The 21,620-nt window shown below is 49.9% G+C and overlaps 9 non-coding genes across 9 annotated transcripts; all 9 read right to left on the bottom strand.

Annotated features, from left to right (window-relative positions):
- Positions 1-922: 922 nt before the first annotated feature.
- TRNAM-CAU (transfer RNA methionine (anticodon CAU)) lies at positions 923-994 on the bottom strand. Its single transcript has one exon. It is a non-coding gene; the product is annotated as a tRNA-Met (tRNA).
- Positions 995-5,498: 4,504 nt separating this feature from the next.
- Positions 5,499-5,570, bottom strand: TRNAG-UCC (transfer RNA glycine (anticodon UCC)). The gene has a single exon. It is a non-coding gene; the product is annotated as a tRNA-Gly (tRNA).
- A 1,170-nt stretch (positions 5,571-6,740) lies between these two features.
- Positions 6,741-6,812, bottom strand: TRNAG-UCC (transfer RNA glycine (anticodon UCC)). Its single transcript has one exon. It is a non-coding gene; the product is annotated as a tRNA-Gly (tRNA).
- A 1,587-nt stretch (positions 6,813-8,399) lies between these two features.
- Positions 8,400-8,471, bottom strand: TRNAM-CAU (transfer RNA methionine (anticodon CAU)). The gene has a single exon. It is a non-coding gene; the product is annotated as a tRNA-Met (tRNA).
- Positions 8,472-9,647: 1,176 nt separating this feature from the next.
- Positions 9,648-9,719, bottom strand: TRNAM-CAU (transfer RNA methionine (anticodon CAU)). The gene has a single exon. It is a non-coding gene; the product is annotated as a tRNA-Met (tRNA).
- Positions 9,720-13,362: 3,643 nt separating this feature from the next.
- On the bottom strand, positions 13,363-13,434 carry TRNAM-CAU (transfer RNA methionine (anticodon CAU)). Its single transcript has one exon. It is a non-coding gene; the product is annotated as a tRNA-Met (tRNA).
- A 2,026-nt stretch (positions 13,435-15,460) lies between these two features.
- TRNAG-UCC (transfer RNA glycine (anticodon UCC)) lies at positions 15,461-15,532 on the bottom strand. The gene has a single exon. It is a non-coding gene; the product is annotated as a tRNA-Gly (tRNA).
- A 1,184-nt stretch (positions 15,533-16,716) lies between these two features.
- Positions 16,717-16,788, bottom strand: TRNAG-UCC (transfer RNA glycine (anticodon UCC)). The gene has a single exon. It is a non-coding gene; the product is annotated as a tRNA-Gly (tRNA).
- Positions 16,789-18,367: 1,579 nt separating this feature from the next.
- On the bottom strand, positions 18,368-18,439 carry TRNAM-CAU (transfer RNA methionine (anticodon CAU)). Its single transcript has one exon. It is a non-coding gene; the product is annotated as a tRNA-Met (tRNA).
- Between the last annotated feature and the right edge of the window lie 3,181 nt (positions 18,440-21,620).

The raw sequence follows: 21,620 nt of genomic DNA, 5'->3' as shown, positions 1-21,620 counted from the left end.
TTTACTTCCCAGGTGCAACAAAACAAGCCTTCTCGAGCTGGCAGATATGGGAAGGAAGGAAGGAAGGGCCAGTTTGGAAACTCAACTCAATTACCATAAATCCCCTGCTAAGGGTTATGGGAGGGAGGAATGAAGGAACTTTGCTTCAGGGAAAGGGCTGCTGCTGCTTCAGCATGTGAGGAGCGCAGCCACACGTTTCACCTTCCTCAGTATGTTGGTTTACAGGATGAGAGAGATCCTGAAACCTCACTCTAATAGGCTGAGGTGCTGTGCTCGGTGGCCTGCTGAGACCTTTGCCCGTCAGGGCAAGGCGAATAGGCCTTTGTCAGGCCTTCGTCAGGGCTTTGTTGGGGAGGGGCCAGGAGCCCTGCTCGCTTCAATCCCCTCACCGATAGACAGTTGCAGAAACTAGGATGCAAGAACCTTTCCTGGATGGGGTTTTGATTTTCACGAAAAGTGTGTCAGCTTTGCTTTCAGCATGAGTCTGATTTCCAAAAAATGCATTTCGAACAATTTAAAGATTTGATCTGCGAATCGAGCCCGGGTCAATTGCTTGGAAGGCAGCTATGCTCACCACTATACCACCAACGCCTGCCTGTCTGGGCTATGTGATGGAGCGCCCCTTAGAAATAAGAATAAGTCATTGGCTGGGAATGAAAAAAGCTTGCGTTTGACGCAGAAGCAGTTCGCATCATGAGGTCTTGCCGGTCAGCCCAACATTTCCCCGGGACCCCTTAAAAAAGGAGCTTGGTTTTAAGTTTGGTTTGATTGAACAGTACATTTTGTTGGCTGGGCTGGGACCCTCTCCTATTTAGCGCAAGAGTGGAACGAGGCAGCAAGTTCAAGGAATGACATTGCATCCAGGCACTTACAGCTCTTTGTGCCCTAATGCCATGACACAAAAACACAATTTGAAAAAACTTAGCAGAGGATGGTTTCGATCCATCGACCTCTGGGTTATGGGCCCAGCACGCTTCCGCTGCGCCACTCTGCTGGTTGGAGAACAAGAGCTTTTCTGGGCTTTTACAGCCTACAAACCGACAACCCTAGACCCAGTTTCGAGTGAAGCGGGCAGTAGGCCTTACAAAGCCAAACAACCTGCAACCACGCACTCCCATCCCATGGCCTTTTGCAGACAGGCCTCATTTTTCTAGCTCACACCCTAACTGCCAACACCCCTTCCCCTTCTCTCTCTGTCTCTCTCTCTCTCTGTCTCTCTCTCTCATTCTCTCTCTCTCGCAAATAGATACTTTACTTCCCAGGTGCAACAAAACAAGCCTTCTCGAGCTGGCAGATATGGGAAGGAAGGAAGGAAGGGCCAGTTTGGAAACTCAACTCAATTACCATAAATCCCCTGCTAAGGGTTATGGGAGGGAGGAATGAAGGAACTTTGCTTCAGGGAAAGGGCTGCTGCTGCTTCAGCATGTGAGGAGCGCAGCCACACGTTTCACCTTCCTCAGTATGTTGGTTTACAGGATGAGAGAGATCCTGAAACCTCACTCTAATAGGCTGAGGTGCTGTGCTCGGTGGCCTGCTGGGACCTTTGCCCGTCAGGGCAAGGCGAATAGGCCTTTGTCAGGCCTTCGTCAGGGCTTTGTCGGGGAGGGGCCAGGAGCCCTGCTCGCTTCAATCCCCTCACCGATAGACAGTTGCAGAAACTAGGATGCAAGAACCTTTCCTGGATGGGGTTTTGATTTTCGCGAAAAGTGTGTCAGCTTTGCTTTCAGCATGAGTCTGATTTCCAAAAAATGCATTTTGAACAATTTAAAGATTTGATCTGCGTTGGCCGGGAATAAAACCCGGGTCACTGCTTGGAAGGCAGCTATGCTCACCACTATACCACCAACGCCTGCCTGTCTGGGCTATGTGATGGAGCGCCCCTTAGAAATAAGAATAAGTCATTGGCTGGGAATGAAAAAGCTTGCGTTTGACGCAGAAGCAGTTTGCATCATGAGGTCTTGCCGGTCAGCCCAACATTTCCCCGGGACCCCTTAAAAAAGGAGCTTGGTTTTAAGTTTGGTTTGATTGAACAGTACATTTTGTTGGCTGGGCTGGGACCCTCTCCTATTTAGCGCAAGAGTGGAACGAGGCAGCAAGTTCAAGGAATGACATTGCATCCAGGCACTTACAGCTCTTTGTGCCCTAATGCCATGACACAAAAACATAATTTGAAAAAACTTAGCAGAGGATGGTTTCGATCCATCGACCTGAAGCGTGCGCCACTCTGCTGGCTGGAGAACGAGAGCTTTTCGGGGCTTTTACAGCCTACAAAACGACAACCCTAGACCCAGTTTCGAGTGAAGCGGGCAGTAGGCCTTACAAAGCCAAACAACCTGCAACCACGCACTCCCATCCCATGGCCTTTTGCAGACAGGCCTCATTTCTCTAGCTCACACCCTAACTGCCAACACCCCTTCCCCTTCTCTCTCTGTCTCTCTCTCTCTGTCTCTCTCTCTCATTCTCTCTCTCTCGCAAATAGATACTTTACTTCCCAGGTGCAACAAAACAAGCCTTCTCGAGCTGGCAGATATGGGAAGGAAGGAAGGAAGGAAGGGCCAGTTTGGAAACTCAACTCAATTACCATAAATCCCCTGCTAAGGGTTATGGGAGGGAGGAATGAAGGAACTTTGCTTCAGGGAAAGGGCTGCTGCTGCTTCAGCATGTGAGGAGCGCAGCCACACGTTTCACCTTCCTCAGTATGTTGGTTTACAGGATGAGAGAGATCCTGAAACCTCACTCTAATAGGCTGAAGTGATGTGCTCGGTGGCCTGCTGGGACCTTTGCCCGTCAGGGCAAGGCGAATAGGCCTTCGTCAGGGCTTTGTCGGGGAGGGGCCAGGAGCCCTGCTCGCTTCAATCCCCTCACCGATAGACAGTTGCGGAAACTAGGATGCAAGAACCTTTCCTGGATGGGGTTTTGATTTTCGCGAAAAGTGTGTCAGCTTTGCTTTCAGCATGAGTCTGATTTCCCAAAAATGCATTTTGAACAATTTAAAGATTTGATCTGTGTTAACTGCTTGGAAGGCAGCTATGCTCACCACTATACCACCAACTCCTGCCTGTCTGGGCTATGTGATGGAGCGCCCCTTAGAAATAAGAATAAGTCATTGGCTGGGAATGAAAAAAGCTTGCATTTGACGCAGAAGCAGTTCGCATCATGAGGTCTTGCCGGTCAGCCCAACATTTCCCCGGGACCCCTTAAAAAAAGAGCTTGGTTTTAAGTTTGGTTTGATTGAACAGTACATTTTGTTGGCTGGGCTGGGACCCTCTCCTATTTAGCGCAAGAGTGGAACGAGGCAGCAAGTTCAAGGAATGACATTGCATCCAGGCACTTACAGCTCTTTGTGCCCTAATGCCATGACACAAAAACATAATTTGAAAAAACTTAGCAGAGGATGGTTTCAATCCATCGATCTCTGGGTTATGGGCCCAGCACGCTTCCGCTGCGCCACTCTGCTGGTTGGAGAACAAGAGCTTTTCTGGGCTTTTACAGCCTACAAACCGACAACCCTAGACCCAGTTTCGAGTGAAGCGGCAGTAGGCCTTACAAAGCCAAACAAACTGCAACCACGCACTCCCATCCCATGGCCTTTTGCAGACAGGCCTCATTTCTCTAGCTCACACCCTAACTGCCAACACCCCTTCCCCTTCTCTCTCTGTCTCTCTCTCTCTGTCTCTCTCTCTCATTCTCTCTCTCTCGCAAATAGATACTTTACTTCCCAGGTGCAACAAAACAAGCCTTCTCGAGCTGGCAGATATGGGAAGGAAGGAAGGAAGGGCCAGTTTGGAAACTCAACTCAATTACCATAAATCCCCTGCTAAGGGTTATGGGAGGGAGGAATGAAGGAACTTTGCTTCAGGGAAAGGGCTGCTGCTGCTTCAGCATGTGAGGAGCGCAGCCACACGTTTCACCTTCCTCAGTATGTTGGTTTACAGGATGAGAGAGATCCTGAAACCTCACTCTAATAGGCTGAGGTGCTGTGCTCGGTGGCCTGCTGGGACCTTTGCCCGTCAGGGCAAGGCGAATAGGCCTTTGTCAGGCCTTCGTCAGGGCTTTGTCGGGGAGGGGCCAGGAGCCCTGCTCGCTTCAATCCCCTCACCGATAGACAGTTGCAGAAACTAGGATGCAAGAACCTTTCCTGGATGGGGTTTTGATTTTCGCGAAAAGTGTGTCAGCTTTGCTTTCAGCATGAGTCTGATTTCCCAAAAATACATTTTGAACAATTTAAAGATTTGATCTGCGTTGGCGGGGAATCGAACCCGCGACAACTGCTTGGAAGGCAGCTATGCTCACCACTATACCACCAACGCCTGCCTGTCTGGGCTATGTGATGGAGCGCCCCTTAGAAATAAGAATAAGTCATTGGCTGGGAATGAAAAAAGCTTGCGTTTGACGCAGAAGCAGTTCGCATCATGAGGTCTTGCCGGTCAGCCCAACATTTCCCCGGGACCCCTTAAAAAAGGAGCTTGGTTTTAAGTTTGGTTTGATTGAACAGTACATTTTGTTGGCTGGGCTGGGACCCTCTCCTATTTAGCGCAAGAGTGGAACGAGGCAGCAAGTTCAAGGAATGACATTGCATCCAGGCACTTACAGCTCTTTGTGCCCTTATGCCATGACACAAAAACATAATTTGAAAAAAACTTAGCAGAGGATGGTTTCGATCCATCGACCTCTGGGTTATGTGCCCAGCACGCTTCCGCTGCGCAACTCTGCTGGTTGGAGAACAAGAGCTTTTCTGGGCTTTTACAGCCTACAAACCGACAACCCTAGACCCAGTTTCGAGTGAAGCGGGCAGTAGGCCTTACAAAGCCAAACAACCTGCAACCACGCACTCCCATCCCATGGCCTTTTGCAGACAGGCCTCATTTCTCTAGCTCACACCCTAACTGCCAACACCCCTTCCCCTTCTCTCTCTGTCTCTCTCTCTCTGTCTCTCTCTCTCATTCTCTCTCTCTCTCGCAAATAGATACTTTACTTCCCAGGTGCAACAAAACAAGCCTTCTCGAGCTGGCAGATATGGGAAGGAAGGAAGGAAGGGCCAGTTTGGAAACTCAACTCAATTACCATAAATCCCCTGCTAAGGGTTATGGGAGGGAGGAATGAAGGAACTTTGCTTCAGGGAAAGGGCTGCTGCTGCTTCAGCATGTGAGGAGCGCAGCCACACGTTTCACCTTCCTCAGTATGTTGGTTTACAGGATGATAGAGATCCTGAAACCTCACTCTAATAGGCTGAGGTGCTGTGCTCGGTGGCCTGCTGGGACCTTTGCCCGTCAGGGCAAGGCGAATAGGCCTTTGTCAGGCCTTCGTCAGGGCTTTGTCGGGGAGGGGCCAGGAGCCCTGCTCGCTTCAATCCCCTCACCGATAGACAGTTGCAGAAACTAGGATGCAAGAACCTTTCCTGGATGGGGTTTTGATTTTCACGAAAAGTGTGTCAGCTTTGCTTTCAGCATGAGTCTGATTTCCAAAAAATGCATTTTGAACAATTTAAAGATTTGATCTGCGTTGGCCGGGAATCGAACCCGGGTCAACTGCTTGGAAGGCAGCTATGCTCACCACTATACCACCAACGCCTGCCTGTCTGGACTATCTGATGCAGCGCCCCTTAGAAATAAGAATAAGTCATTGGCTGGGAATGAAAAAAGCTTGCGTTTGACGCAGAAGCAGTTCGCATTATGAGGTCTTGCCGGTCAGCCCAACATTTCCCCGGGACCCCTAAAAAAGGAGCTTGGTTTTAAGTTTGGTTTGATTGAACAGTACATTTTGTTGGCTGGGCTGGGCCCCTCTCCTATTTAGCGCAAGAGTGGAACGAGGCAGCAAGTTCAAGGAATGACATTGCATCCAGGCACTTACAGCTCTTTGTGCCCTAATGCCATGACACAAAAACATAATTTGAAAAAAGTTAGCAGAGGATGGTTTCGATCCATCGACCTCTGGGTTATGGGCCCAGCACGCTTCCGCTGCCCCACTCTGCTGGTTGGAGAACAAGAGCTTTTCTGGGCTTTTACAGCCTACAAACCGACAACCCTAGACCCAGTTTCGAGTGAAGCGGGCAGTAGGCCTTACAAAGCCAAACAACCTGCAACCACGCACTCCCATCCCATGGCCTTTTGCAGACAGGCCTCATTTCTCTAGCTCACACCCTAACTGCCAACACCCCTTCCCCTTCTCTCTCTGTCTCTCTCTCTCTGTCTCTCTCTCTCGCAAATAGATACTTTACTTCCCAGGTGCAACAAAACAAGCCTTCTCGAGCTGGCAGATATGGGAAGGAAGGAAGGAAGGGCCAGTTTGGAAACTCAACTCAATTACCATAAATCCCCTGCTAAGGGTTATGGGAGGGAGGAATGAAGGAACTTTGCTTCAGGGAAAGGGCTGCTGCTGCTTCAGCATGTGAGGAGCGCAGCCACACGTTTCACCTTCCTCAGTATGTTGGTTTACAGGATGAGAGAGATCCTGAAACCTCACTCTAATAGGCTGAGGTGCTGTGCTCGGTGGCCTGCTAGGACCTTTGCCCGTCAGGGCAAGGCGAATAGGCCTTTGTCAGGCCTTCGTCAGGGCTTTGTCGGGGAGGGGCCAGGAGCCCTGCTCGCTTCAATCCCCTCACCGATAGACAGTTGCAGAAACTAGGATGCAAGAACCTTTCCTGGATGGGGTTTTGATTTTCACGAAAAGTGTGTCAGCTTTGCTTTCAGCATGAGTCTGATTTCCAAAAAATGCATTTTGAACAATTTAAAGATTTGATCTGCGTTGGCCGGGAATCGAACCCGGGTCAACTGCTTGGAAGGCAGCTATGCTCACCACTATACCACCAACGCCTGCCTGTCTGGACTATCTGATGCAGCGCCCCTTAGAAATAAGAATAAGTCATTGGCTGGGAATGAAAAAAGCTTGCGTTTGACGCAGAAGCAGTTCGCATCATGAGGTCTTGCCGGTCAGCCCAACATTTCCCCGGGACCCCTAAAAAAGGAGCTTGGTTTTAAGTTTGGTTTGATTGAACAGTACATTTTGTTGGCTGGGCTGGGACCCTCTCCTATTTAGCGCAAGAGTGGAACGAGGCAGCAAGTTCAAGGAATGACATTGCATCCAGGCACTTACAGCTCTTTGTGCCCTAATGCCATGACACAAAAACATAATTTGAAAAAACTTAGCAGAGAATGGTTTCGATCCATCGACCTCTGGGTTATGGGCCCAGCACGCTTCCACTGTGCCACTCTGCTGGTTGGAGAACAAGAGCTTTTCTGGGCTTTTACAGCCTACAAACCGACAACCCTAGACCCAGTTTCGAGTGAAGCGGGCAGTAGGCCTTACAAAGCCAAACAACCTGCAACCACGCACTCCCATCCCATGGCCTTTTGCAGACAGGCCTCATTTCTCTAGCTCACACCCTAACTGCCAACACCCCTTCCCCTTCTCTCTCTGTCTCTCTCTCTCTGTCTCTCTCTCTCATTCTCTCTCTCTCGCAAATAGATACTTTACTTCCCAGGTGCAACAAAACAAGCCTTCTCGAGCTGGCAGATATGGGAAGGAAGGAAGGAAGGGCCAGTTTGGAAACTCAACTCAATTACCATAAATCCCCTGCTAAGGGTTATGGGAGGGAGGAATGAAGGAACTTTGCTTCAGGGAAAGGGCTGCTGCTGCTTCAGCATGTGAGGAGCGCAGCCACACGTTTCACCTTCCTCAGTATGTTGGTTTACAGGATGATAGAGATCCTGAAACCTCACTCTAATAGGCTGAGGTGCTGTGCTCGGTGGCCTGCTGGGACCTTTGCCCGTCAGGGCAAGGCGAATAGGCCTTTGTCAGGCCTTCGTCAGGGCTTTGTTGGGGAGGGGCCAGGAGCCCTGCTCGCTTCAATCCCCTCACCGATAGACAGTTGCAGAAACTAGGATGCAAGAACCTTTCCTGGATGGGGTTTTGATTTTCACGAAAAGTGTGTCAGCTTTGCTTTCAGCATGAGTCTGATTTCCAAAAAATGCATTTTGAACAATTTAAAGATTTGATCTGCGTTGGCCCGGAATCGAACCCGGGTCACCTGCTTGGAAGGCAGCTATGCTCACCACTATACCACCAACGCCTGCCTGTTTGGACTATCTGATGGAGCGCCCCTTAGAAATAAGAATAAGTCATTGGCTGGGAATGAAAAAAGCTTGCGTTTGACGCAGAAGCAGTTCGCATCATGAGGTCTTGCCGGTCAGCCCAACATTTCCCCGGGACCCCTTAAAAAAAGAGCTTGGTTTTAAATTTGGTTTGATTGAACAGTACATTTTGTTGGCTGGGCTGGGACCCTCTCCTATTTAGCGCAAGAGTGGAACGAGGCAGCAAGTTCAAGGAATGACATTGCATCCAGGCACTTACAGCTCTTTGTGCCCTAATGCCATGACACAAAAACATAATTTGAAAAAACTTAGCAGAGGATGGTTTCGATCCATCGACCTCTGGGTTATGGGCCCAGCACGCTTCCGCTGCGCCACTCTGCTGGCTGGAGAACGAGAGCTTTTCGGGGCTTTTACAGCCTACAAACCGACAACCCTAGACCCAGTTTCGAGTGAAGCGGGCAGTAGGCCTTACAAAGCCAAACAACCTGCAACCACGCACTCCCATCCCATGGCCTTTTGCAGACAGGCCTCATTTCTCTAGCTCACACCCTAACTGCCAACACCCCTTCCCCTTCTCTCTCTGTCTCTCTCTCTCTGTCTCTCTCTCTCATTCTCTCTCTCTCGCAAATAGATACTTTACTTCCCAGGTGCAACAAAACAAGCCTTCTCGAGCTGGCAGATATGGGAAGGAAGGAAGGAAGGGCCAGTTTGGAAACTCAACTCAATTACCATAAATCCCCTGCTAAGGGTTATGGGAGGGAGGAATGAAGGAACTTTGCTTCAGGGAAAGGGCTGCTGCTGCTTCAGCATGTGAGGAGCGCAGCCACACGTTTCACCTTCCTCAGTATGTTGGTTTACAGGATGAGAGAGATCCTGAAACCTCACTCTAATAGGCTGAGGTGCTGTGCTCGGTGGCCTGCTGGGACCTTTGCCCGTCAGGGCAAGGCGAATAGGCCTTTGTCAGGCCTTCGTCAGGGCTTTGTCGGGGAGGGGCCAGGAGCCCTGCTCGCTTCAATCCCCTCACCGATAGACAGTTGCAGAAACTAGGATGCAAGAACCTTTCCTGGATGGGGTTTTGATTTTCGCGAAAAGTGTGTCAGCTTTGCTTTCAGCATGAGTCTGATTTCCAAAAAATGCATTTCGAACAATTTAAAGATTTGATCTGCGAATCGAGCCCGGGTCAATTGCTTGGAAGGCAGCTATGCTCACCACTATACCACCAACGCCTGCCTGTCTGGGCTATGTGATGGAGCGCCCCTTAGAAATAAGAATAAGTCATTGGCTGGGAATGAAAAAAGCTTGCGTTTGACGCAGAAGCAGTTCGCATCATGAGGTCTTGCCGGTCAGCCCAACATTTCCCCGGGACCCCTTAAAAAAGGAGCTTGGTTTTAAGTTTGGTTTGATTGAACAGTACATTTTGTTGGCTGGGCTGGGACCCTCTCCTATTTAGCGCAAGAGTGGAACGAGGCAGCAAGTTCAAGGAATGACATTGCATCCAGGCACTTACAGCTCTTTGTGCCCTAATGCCATGACACAAAAACACAATTTGAAAAAACTTAGCAGAGGATGGTTTCGATCCATCGACCTCTGGGTTATGGGCCCAGCACGCTTCCGCTGCGCCACTCTGCTGGTTGGAGAACAAGAGCTTTTCTGGGCTTTTACAGCCTACAAACCGACAACCCTAGACCCAGTTTCGAGTGAAGCGGGCAGTAGGCCTTACAAAGCCAAACAACCTGCAACCACGCACTCCCATCCCATGGCCTTTTGCAGACAGGCCTCATTTTTCTAGCTCACACCCTAACTGCCAACACCCCTTCCCCTTCTCTCTCTGTCTCTCTCTCTCTCTGTCTCTCTCTCTCATTCTCTCTCTCTCGCAAATAGATACTTTACTTCCCAGGTGCAACAAAACAAGCCTTCTCGAGCTGGCAGATATGGGAAGGAAGGAAGGAAGGGCCAGTTTGGAAACTCAACTCAATTACCATAAATCCCCTGCTAAGGGTTATGGGAGGGAGGAATGAAGGAACTTTGCTTCAGGGAAAGGGCTGCTGCTGCTTCAGCATGTGAGGAGCGCAGCCACACGTTTCACCTTCCTCAGTATGTTGGTTTACAGGATGAGAGAGATCCTGAAACCTCACTCTAATAGGCTGAGGTGCTGTGCTCGGTGGCCTGCTGGGACCTTTGCCCGTCAGGGCAAGGCGAATAGGCCTTTGTCAGGCCTTCGTCAGGGCTTTGTCGGGGAGGGGCCAGGAGCCCTGCTCGCTTCAATCCCCTCACCGATAGACAGTTGCAGAAACTAGGATGCAAGAACCTTTCCTGGATGGGGTTTTGATTTTCGCGAAAAGTGTGTCAGCTTTGCTTTCAGCATGAGTCTGATTTCCAAAAAATGCATTTTGAACAATTTAAAGATTTGATCTGCGTTGGCCGGGAATAAAACCCGGGTCACTGCTTGGAAGGCAGCTATGCTCACCACTATACCACCAACGCCTGCCTGTCTGGGCTATGTGATGGAGCGCCCCTTAGAAATAAGAATAAGTCATTGGCTGGGAATGAAAAAGCTTGCGTTTGACGCAGAAGCAGTTTGCATCATGAGGTCTTGCCGGTCAGCCCAACATTTCCCCGGGACCCCTTAAAAAAGGAGCTTGGTTTTAAGTTTGGTTTGATTGAACAGTACATTTTGTTGGCTGGGCTGGGACCCTCTCCTATTTAGCGCAAGAGTGGAACGAGGCAGCAAGTTCAAGGAATGACATTGCATCCAGGCACTTACAGCTCTTTGTGCCCTAATGCCATGACACAAAAACATAATTTGAAAAAACTTAGCAGAGGATGGTTTCGATCCATCGACCTGAAGCGTGCGCCACTCTGCTGGCTGGAGAACGAGAGCTTTTCGGGGCTTTTACAGCCTACAAAACGACAACCCTAGACCCAGTTTCGAGTGAAGCGGGCAGTAGGCCTTACAAAGCCAAACAACCTGCAACCACGCACTCCCATCCCATGGCCTTTTGCAGACAGGCCTCATTTCTCTAGCTCACACCCTAACTGCCAACACCCCTTCCCCTTCTCTCTCTGTCTCTCTCTCTCTGTCTCTCTCTCTCATTCTCTCTCTCTCGCAAATAGATACTTTACTTCCCAGGTGCAACAAAACAAGCCTTCTCGAGCTGGCAGATATGGGAAGGAAGGAAGGAAGGGCCAGTTTGGAAACTCAACTCAATTACCATAAATCCCCTGCTAAGGGTTATGGGAGGGAGGAATGAAGGAACTTTGCTTCAGGGAAAGGGCTGCTGCTGCTTCAGCATGTGAGGAGCGCAGCCACACGTTTCACCTTCCTCAGTATGTTGGTTTACAGGATGAGAGAGATCCTGAAACCTCACTCTAATAGGCTGAAGTGATGTGCTCGGTGGCCTGCTGGGACCTTTGCCCGTCAGGGCAAGGCGAATAGGCCTTCGTCAGGGCTTTGTCGGGGAGGGGCCAGGAGCCCTGCTCGCTTCAATCCCCTCACCGATAGACAGTTGCGGAAACTAGGATGCAAGAACCTTTCCTGGATGGGGTTTTGATTTTCGCGAAAAGTGTGTCAGCTTTGCTTTCAGCATGAGTCTGATTTCCCAAAAATGCATTTTGAACAATTTAAAGATTTGATCTGTGTTAACTGCTTGGAAGGCAGCTATGCTCACCACTATACCACCAACTCCTGCCTGTCTGGGCTATGTGATGGAGCGCCCCTTAGAAATAAGAATAAGTCATTGGCTGGGAATGAAAAAAGCTTGCATTTGACGCAGAAGCAGTTCGCATCATGAGGTCTTGCCGGTCAGCCCAACATTTCCCCGGGACCCCTTAAAAAAAGAGCTTGGTTTTAAGTTTGGTTTGATTGAACAGTACATTTTGTTGGCTGGGCTGGGACCCTCTCCTATTTAGCGCAAGAGTGGAACGAGGCAGCAAGTTCAAGGAATGACATTGCATCCAGGCACTTACAGCTCTTTGTGCCCTAATGCCATGACACAAAAACATAATTTGAAAAAACTTAGCAGAGGATGGTTTCAATCCATCGATCTCTGGGTTATGGGCCCAGCACGCTTCCGCTGCGCCACTCTGCTGGTTGGAGAACAAGAGCTTTTCTGGGCTTTTACAGCCTACAAACCGACAACCCTAGACCCAGTTTCGAGTGAAGCGGCAGTAGGCCTTACAAAGCCAAACAAACTGCAACCACGCACTCCCATCCCATGGCCTTTTGCAGACAGGCCTCATTTCTCTAGCTCACACCCTAACTGCCAACACCCCTTCCCCTTCTCTCTCTGTCTCTCTCTCTCTGTCTCTCTCTCTCATTCTCTCTCTCTCGCAAATAGATACTTTACTTCCCAGGTGCAACAAAACAAGCCTTCTCGAGCTGGCAGATATGGGAAGGAAGGAAGGAAGGGCCAGTTTGGAAACTCAACTCAATTACCATAAATCCCCTGCTAAGGGTTATGGGAGGGAGGAATGAAGGAACTTTGCTTCAGGGAAAGGGCTGCTGCTGCTTCAGCATGTGAGGAGCGCAGCCACACGTTTCACCTTCCTCAGTATGTTGGTTTACAGGATGAGAGAGATCCTGAAACCTCACTCTAATAGGCTGAGGTGCTGTGCTCGGTGGCCTGCTGGGACCTTTGCCCGTCAGGGCAAGGCGAATAGGCCTTTGTCAGGCCTTCGTCAGGCCTTTGTCGGGGAGGGGCCAGGAGCCCTGCTCGCTTCAATCCCCTCACCGATAGACAGTTGCAGAAACTAGGATGCAAGAACCTTTCCTGGATGGGGTTTTGATTTTCGCGAAAAGTGTGTCAGCTTTGCTTTCAGCATGAGTCTGATTTCCCAAAAATACATTTTGAACAATTTAAAGATTTGATCTGCGTTGGAGGGGAATCGAACCCGCGACAACTGCTTGGAAGGCAGCTATGCTCACCACTATACCACCAACGCCTGCCTGTCTGGGCTATGTGATGGAGCGCCCCTTAGAAATAAGAATAAGTCATTGGCTGGGAATGAAAAAAGCTTGCGTTTGACGCAGAAGCAGTTCGCATCATGAGGTCTTGCCGGTCAGCCCAACATTTCCCCGGGACCCCTTAAAAAAGAAGCTTGGTTTTAAGTTTGGTTTGATTGAACAGTACATTTTGTTGGCTGGGCTGGGACCCTCTCCTATTTAGCGCAAGAGTGGAACGAGGCAGCAAGTTCAAGGAATGACATTGCATCCAGGCACTTACAGCTCTTTGTGCCCTAATGCCATGACACAAAAACACAATTTGAAAAAACTTAGCAGAGGATGGTTTCGATCCATCGACCTCTGGGTTATGGGCCCAGCACGCTTCCGCTGCGCCACTCTGCTGGTTGGAGAACAAGAGCTTTTCTGGGCTTTTACAGCCTACAAACCGACAACCCTAGACCCAGTTTCGAGTGAAGCGGGCAGTAGGCCTTACAAAGCCAAACAACCTGCAACCACGCACTCCCATCCCATGGCCTTTTGCAGACAGGCCTCATTTCTCTAGCTCACACCCTAACTGCCAACACCCCTTCCCCTTCTCTCTCTGTCTCTCTCTCTCTGTCTCTCTCTCTCATTCTCTCTCTCTCTCGCAAATAGATACTTTACTTCCCAGGTGCAACAAAACAAGCCTTCTCGAGCTGGCAGATATGGGAAGGAAGGAAGGAAGGGCCAGTTTGGAAACTCAACTCAATTACCATAAATCCCCTGCTAAGGGTTATGGGAGGGAGGAATGAAGGAACTTTGCTTCAGGGAAAGGGCTGCTGCTGCTTCAGCATGTGAGGAGCGCAGCCACACGTTTCACCTTCCTCAGTATGTTGGTTTACAGGATGAGAGAGATCCTGAAACCTCACTCTAATAGGCTGAGGTGCTGTGCTCGGTGGCCTGCTGGGACCTTTGCCCGTCAGGGCAAGGCGAATAGGCCTTTGTCAGGCCTTCGTCAGGGCTTTGTCGGGGAGGGGCCAGGAGCCCTGCTCGCTTCAATCCCCTCACCGATAGACAGTTGCAGAAACTAGGATGCAAGAACCTTTCCTGGATGGGGTTTTGATTTTCACGAAAAGTGTGTCAGCTTTGCTTTCAGCATGAGTCTGATTTCCAAAAAATGCATTTTGAACAATTTAAAGATTTGATCTGCGTTGGCCGGGAATCGAATCCGGGTCAACTGCTTGGAAGGCAGCTATGCTCACCACTATACCACCAACGCCTGCCTGTCTGGACTATCTGATGCAGCGCCCCTTAGAAATAAGAATAAGTCATTGGCTGGGAATGAAAAAAGCTTGCGTTTGACGCAGAAGCAGTTCGCATCATGAGGTCTTGCCGGTCAGCCCAACATTTCCCCGGGACCCCTAAAAAAGGAGCTTGGTTTTAAGTTTGGTTTGATTGAACAGTACATTTTGTTGGCTGGGCTGGGCCCCTCTCCTATTTAGCGCAAGAGTGGAACGAGGCAGCAAGTTCAAGGAATGACATTGCATCCAGGCACTTACAGCTCTTTGTGCCCTAATGCCATGACACAAAAACATAATTTGAAAAAAGTTAGCAGAGGATGGTTTCGATGCATCGACCTCTGGGTTATGGGCCCAGCACGCTTCCGCTGCCCCACTCTGCTGGTTGGAGAACAAGAGCTTTTCTGGGCTTTTACAGCCTACAAACCGACAACCCTAGACCCAGTTTCGAGTGAAGCGGGCAGTAGGCCTTACAAAGCCAAACAACCTGCAACCACGCACTCCCATCCCATGGCCTTTTGCAGACAGGCCTCATTTCTCTAGCTCACACCCTAACTGCCAACACCCCTTCCCCTTCTCTCTCTGTCTCTCTCTCTCTGTCTCTCTCTCTCGCAAATAGATACTTTACTTCCCAGGTGCAACAAAACAAGCCTTCTCGAGCTGGCAGATATGGGAAGGAAGGAAGGAAGGGCCAGTTTGGAAACTCAACTCAATTACCATAAATCCCCTGCTAAGGGTTATGGGAGGGAGGAATGAAGGAACTTTGCTTCAGGGAAAGGGCTGCTGCTGCTTCAGCATGTGAGGAGCGCAGCCACACGTTTCACCTTCCTCAGTATGTTGGTTTACAGGATGAGAGAGATCCTGAAACCTCACTCTAATAGGCTGAGGTGCTGTGCTCGGTGGCCTGCTAGGACCTTTGCCCGTCAGGGCAAGGCGAATAGGCCTTTGTCAGGCCTTCGTCAGGGCTTTGTCGGGGAGGGGCCAGGAGCCCTGCTCGCTTCAATCCCCTCACCGATAGACAGTTGCAGAAACTAGGATGCAAGAACCTTTCCTGGATGGGGTTTTGATTTTCACGAAAAGTGTGTCAGCTTTGCTTTCAGCATGAGTCTGATTTCCAAAAAATGCATTTTGAACAATTTAAAGATTTGATCTGCGTTGGCCGGGAATCGAACCCGGGTCAACTGCTTGGAAGGCAGCTATGCTCACCACTATACCACCAACGCCTGCCTGTCTGGACTATCTGATGCAGCGCCCCTTAGAAATAAGAATAAGTCATTGGCTGGGAATGAAAAAAGCTTGCGTTTGACGCAGAAGCAGTTCGCATCATGAGGTCTTGCCGGTCAGCCCAACATTTCCCCGGGACCCCTAAAAAAGGAGCTTGGTTTTAAGTTTGGTTTGATTGAACAGTACATTTTGTTGGCTGGGCTGGGACCCTCTCCTATTTAGCGCAAGAGTGGAACGAGGCAGCAAGTTCAAGGAATGACATTGCATCCAGGCACTTACAGCTCTTTGTGCCCTAATGCCATGACACAAAAACATAATTTGAAAAAACTTAGCAGAGAATGGTTTCGATCCATCGACCTCTGGGTTATGGGCCCAGCACGCTTCCACTGTGCCACTCTGCTGGTTGGAGAACAAGAGCTTTTCTGGGCTTTTACAGCCTACAAACCGACAACCCTAGACCCAGTTTCGAGTGAAGCGGGCAGTAGGCCTTACAAAGCCAAACAACCTGCAACCACGCACTCCCATCCCATGGCCTTTTGCAGACAGGCCTCATTTCTCTAGCTCACACCCTAACTGCCAACACCCCTTCCCCTTCTCTCTCTGTCTCTCTCTCTCTGTCTCTCTCTCTCATTCTCTCTCTCTCGCAAATAGATACTTTACTTCCCAGGTGCAACAAAACAAGCCTTCTCGAGCTGGCAGATATGGGAAGGAAGGAAGGTAGGGCCAGTTTGGAAACTCAACTCAATTACCATAAATCCCCTGCTAAGGGTTATGGGAGGGAGGAATGAAGGAACTTTGCTTCAGGGAAAGGGCTGCTGCTGCTTCAGCATGTGAGGAGCGCAGCCACACGTTTCACCTTCCTCAGTATGTTGGTTTACAGGATGATAGAGATCCTGAAACCTCACTCTAATAGGCTGAGGTGCTGTGCTCGGTGGCCTGCTGGGACCTTTGCCCGTCAGGGCAAGGCGAATAGGCCTTTGTCAGGCCTTCGTCAGGGCTTTGTTGGGGAGGGGCCAGGAGCCCTGCTCGCTTCAATCCCCTCACCGATAGACAGTTGCAGAAACTAGGATGCAAGAACCTTTCCTGGATGGGGTTTTGATTTTCACGAAAAGTGTGTCAGCTTTGCTTTCAGCATGAGTCTGATTTCCAAAAAATGCATTTTGAACAATTTAAAGATTTGATCTGCGTTGGCCGGGAATCGAACCCGGGTCAACTGCTTGGAAGGCAGCTATGCTCACCACTATACCACCAACGCCTGCCTGTTTGGACTATCTGATGGAGCGCCCCTTAGAAATAAGAATAAGTCATTGGCTGGGAATGAAAAAAGCTTGCGTTTGACGCAGAAGCAGTTCGCATCATGAGGTCTTGCCGGTCAGCCCAACATTTCCCCGGGACCCCTTAAAAAAAGAGCTTGGTTTTAAATTTGGTTTGATTGAACAGTACATTTTGTTGGCTGGGCTGGGACCCTCTCCTATTTAGCGCAAGAGTGGAACGAGGCAGCAAGTTCAAGGAATGACATTGCATCCAGGCACTTACAGCTCTTTGTGCCCTAATGCCATGACACAAAAACATAATTTGAAAAAACTTAGCAGAGGATGGTTTCGATCCATAGACCTCTGGGTTATGGGCCCAGCACACTTCCGCTGCGCCACTCTGCTGGCTGGAGAACGAGAGCTTTTCGGGGCTTTTACAGCCTACAAACCGACAACCCTAGACCCAGTTTCGAGTGAAGCGGGCAGTAGGCCTTACAAAGCCAAACAACCTGCAACCACGCACTCCCATCCCATGGCCTTTTGCAGACAGGCCTCATTTCTCTAGCTCACACCCTAACTGCCAACACCCCTTCCCCTTCTCTCTCTGTCTCTCTCTCTCTGTCTCTCTCTCTCATTCTCTCTCTCTCGCAAATAGATACTTTACTTCCCAGGTGCAACAAAACAAGCCTTCTCGAGCTGGCAGATATGGGAAGGAAGGAAGGAAGGGCCAGTTTGGAAACTCAACTCAATTACCATAAATCCCCTGCTAAGGGTTATGGGAGGGAGGAATGAAGGAACTTTGCTTCAGGGAAAGGGCTGCTGCTGCTTCAGCATGTGAGGAGCGCAGCCACACGTTTCACCTTCCTCAGTATGTTGGTTTACAGGATGAGAGAGATCCTGAAACCTCACTCTAATAGGCTGAGGTGCTGTGCTCGGTGGCCTGCTGAGACCTTTGCCCGTCAGGGCAAGGCGAATAGGCCTTTGTCAGGCCTTCGTCAGGGCTTTGTCGGGGAGGGGCCAGGAGCCCTGCTCGCTTCAATCCCCTCACCGATAGACAGTTGCAGAAACTAGGATGCAAGAACCTTTCCTGGATGGGGTTTTGATTTTCGCGAAAAGTGTGTCAGCTTTGCTTTCAGCATGAGTCTGATTTCCAAAAAATGCATTTCGAACAATTTAAAGATTTGATCTGCGAATCGAGCCCGGGTCAATTGCTTGGAAGGCAGCTATGCTCACCACTATACCACCAACGCCTGCCTGTCTGGGCTATGTGATGGAGCGCCCCTTAGAAATAAGAATAAGTCATTGGCTGGGAATGAAAAAAGCTTGCGTTTGACGCAGAAGCAGTTCGCATCATGAGGTCTTGCCGGTCAGCCCAACATTTCCCCGGGACCCCTTAAAAAAGGAGCTTGGTTTTAAGTTTGGTTTGATTGAACAGTACATTTTGTTGGCTGGGCTGGGACCCTCTCCTATTTAGCGCAAGAGTGGAACGAGGCAGCAAGTTCAAGGAATGACATTGCATCCAGGCACTTACAGCTCTTTGTGCCCTAATGCCATGACACAAAAACACAATTTGAAAAAACTTAGCAGAGGATGGTTTCGATCCATCGACCTCTGGGTTATGGGCCCAGCACGCTTCCGCTGCGCCACTCTGCTGGTTGGAGAACAAGAGCTTTTCTGGGCTTTTACAGCCTACAAACCGACAACCCTAGACCCAGTTTCGAGTGAAGCGGGCAGTAGGCCTTACAAAGCCAAACAACCTGCAACCACGCACTCCCATCCCATGGCCTTTTGCAGACAGGCCTCATTTTTCTAGCTCACACCCTAACTGCCAACACCCCTTCCCCTTCTCTCTCTGTCTCTCTCTCTCTCTGTCTCTCTCTCTCATTCTCTCTCTCTCGCAAATAGATACTTTACTTCCCAGGTGCAACAAAACAAGCCTTCTCGAGCTGGCAGATATGGGAAGGAAGGAAGGAAGGGCCAGTTTGGAAACTCAACTCAATTACCATAAATCCCCTGCTAAGGGTTATGGGAGGGAGGAATGAAGGAACTTTGCTTCAGGGAAAGGGCTGCTGCTGCTTCAGCATGTGAGGAGCGCAGCCACACGTTTCACCTTCCTCAGTATGTTGGTTTACAGGATGAGAGAGATCCTGAAACCTCACTCTAATAGGCTGAGGTGCTGTGCTCGGTGGCCTGCTGGGACCTTTGCCCGTCAGGGCAAGGCGCATAGGCCTTTGTCAGGCCTTCGTCAGGGCTTTGTCGGGGAGGGGCCAGGAGCCCTGCTCGCTTCAATCCCCTCACCGATAGACAGTTGCAGAAACTAGGATGCAAGAACCTTTCCTGGATGGGGTTTTGATTTTCACGAAAAGTGTGTCAGCTTTGCTTTCAGCATGAGTCTGATTTCCAAAAAATGCATTTTGAACAATTTAAAGATTTGATCTGCGTTGGCCGGGAATCGAACCCGCGACAACTGCTTGGAAGGCAGCTATGCTCACCACTATACCACCAACGCCTGCCTGTCTGGGCTATGTGATGGAGCGCCCCTTAGAAATAAGAATAAGTCATTGGCTGGGAATGAAAAAAGCTTGCGTTTGACGCAGAAGCAGTTCGCATCATGAGGTCTTGCCGGTCAGCCCAACATTTCCCCGGGACCCCTTAAAAAAGGAGCTTGGTTTTAAGTTTGGTTTGATTGAACAGTACATTTTGTTGGCTGGGCTGGGACCCTCTCCTATTTAGCGCAAGAGTGGAACGAGGCAGCAAGTTCAAGGAATGTCATTGCATCCAGGCACTTACAGCTCTTTGTGCCCTAATGCCATGACACAAAAACATAATTTGAAAAAACTTAGCAGAGGATGGTTTGGATCCATCGACCTCTGGGTTATGGGCCCAGCACGCTTCCGCTGCGCCACTCTGCTGGTTGGAGAACAAGAGCTTTTCTGGGCTTTTACAGCCTACAAACCGACAACCCTAGACCCAGTTTCGAGTGAAGCGGGCAGTAGGCCTTACAAAGCCAAACAACCTGCAACCACGCACTCCCATCCCATGGCCTTTTGCAGACAGGCCTCATTTCTCTAGCTCACACCCTAACTGCCAACACCCCTTCCCCTTCTCTCTCTGTCTCTCTCTCTCTGTCTCTCTCTCTCGCAAATAGATACTTTACTTCCCAGGTGCAACAAAACAAGCCTTCTCGAGCTGGCAGATATGGGAAGGAAGGAAGGAAGGGCCAGTTTGGAAACTCAACTCAATTACCATAAATCCCCTGCTAAGGGTTATGGGAGGGAGGAATGAAGGAACTTTGCTTCAGGGAAAGGGCTGCTGCTGCTTCAGCATGTGAGGAGCGCAGCCACACGTTTCACCTTCCTCAGTATGTTGGTTTACAGGATGAGAGAGATCCTGAAACCTCACTCTAATAGGCTGAGGTGCTGTGCTCGGTGGCCTGCTGGGACCTTTGCCCGTCAGGGCAAGGCGAATAGGCCTTTGTCAGGCCTTCGTCAGGGCTTTGTCGGGGAGGGGCCAGGAGCCCTGCTCGCTTCAATCCCCTCACCGATAGACAGTTGCAGAAACTAGGATGCAAGAACCTTTCCTGGATGGGGTTTTGATTTTCGCGAAAAGTGTGTCAGCTTTGCTTTCAGCATGAGTCTGATTTCCAAAAAATGCATTTCGAACAATTTAAAGATTTGATCTGCGAATCGAGCCCGGGTCAACTGCTTGGAAGGCAGCTATGCTCACCACTATACCACCAACGCCTGCCTGTCTGGGCTATGTGATGGAGCGCCCCTTAGAAATAAGAATAAGTCATTGGCTGGGAATGAAAAAAGCTTGCGTTTGACGCAGAAGCAGTTCGCATCATGAGGTCTTGCCGGTCAGCCCAACATTTCCCCGGGACCCCTTAAAAAAGGAGCTTGGTTTTAAGTTTGGTTTGATTGAACAGTACATTTTGTTGGCTGGGCTGGGACCCTCTCCTATTTAGCGCAAGAGTGGAACGAGGCAGCAAGTTCAAGGAATGACATTGCATCCAGGCACTTACAGCTCTTTGTGCCCTAATGCCATGACACAAAAACACAATTTGAAAAAACTTAGCAGAGGATGGTTTCCATCCATCGACCTCTGGGTTATGGGCCCAGCACGCTTCCGCTGCGCCACTCTGCTGGTTGGAGAACAAGAGCTTTTCTGGGCTTTTACAGCCTACAAACCGACAACCCTAGACCCAGTTTCGAGTGAAGCGGGCAGTAGGCCTTACAAAGCCAAACAACCTGCAACCACGCACTCCCATCCCATGGCCTTTTGCAGACAGGCCTCATTTCTCTAGCTCACACCCTAACTGCCAACACCCCTTCCCCTTCTCTCTCTGTCTCTCTCTCTCTGTCTCTCTCTCTCGCAAATAGATACTTTACTTCCCAGGTGCAACAAAACAAGCCTTCTCGAGCTGGCAGATATGGGAAGGAAGGAAGGGCCAGTTTGGAAACTCAACTCAATTACCATAAATCCCCTGCTAAGGGTTATGGGAGGGAGGAATGAAGGAACTTTGCTTCAGGGAAAGGGCTGCTGCTGCTTCAGCATGTGAGGAGCGCAGCCACACGTTTCACCTTCCTCAGTATGTTGGTTTACAGGATGAGAGAGATCCTGAAACCTCACTCTAATAGGCTGAGGTGCTGTGCTCGGTGGCCTGCTGGGACCTTTGCCCGTCAGGGCAAGGCGAATAGGCCTTTGTCAGGCCTTCGTCAGGGCTTTGTCGGGGAGGGGCCAGGAGCCCTGCTCGCTTCAATCCCCTCACCGATAGACAGTTGCAGAAACTAGGATGCAAGAACCTTTCCTGGATGGGGTTTTGATTTTTGCG

This window comes from Ambystoma mexicanum, chromosome 6q (genome assembly GCF_040938575.1).
Source record: "Ambystoma mexicanum isolate Mex_15411 chromosome 6q, UKY_AmexF1_1, whole genome shotgun sequence".
In the NCBI taxonomy this organism is placed as follows: Eukaryota; Metazoa; Chordata; class Amphibia; order Caudata; family Ambystomatidae; genus Ambystoma; species Ambystoma mexicanum.
The sequence above is the reverse complement of the archived record's forward strand: the minus strand, read 5'-3'. Positions and strand labels throughout refer to the sequence as shown.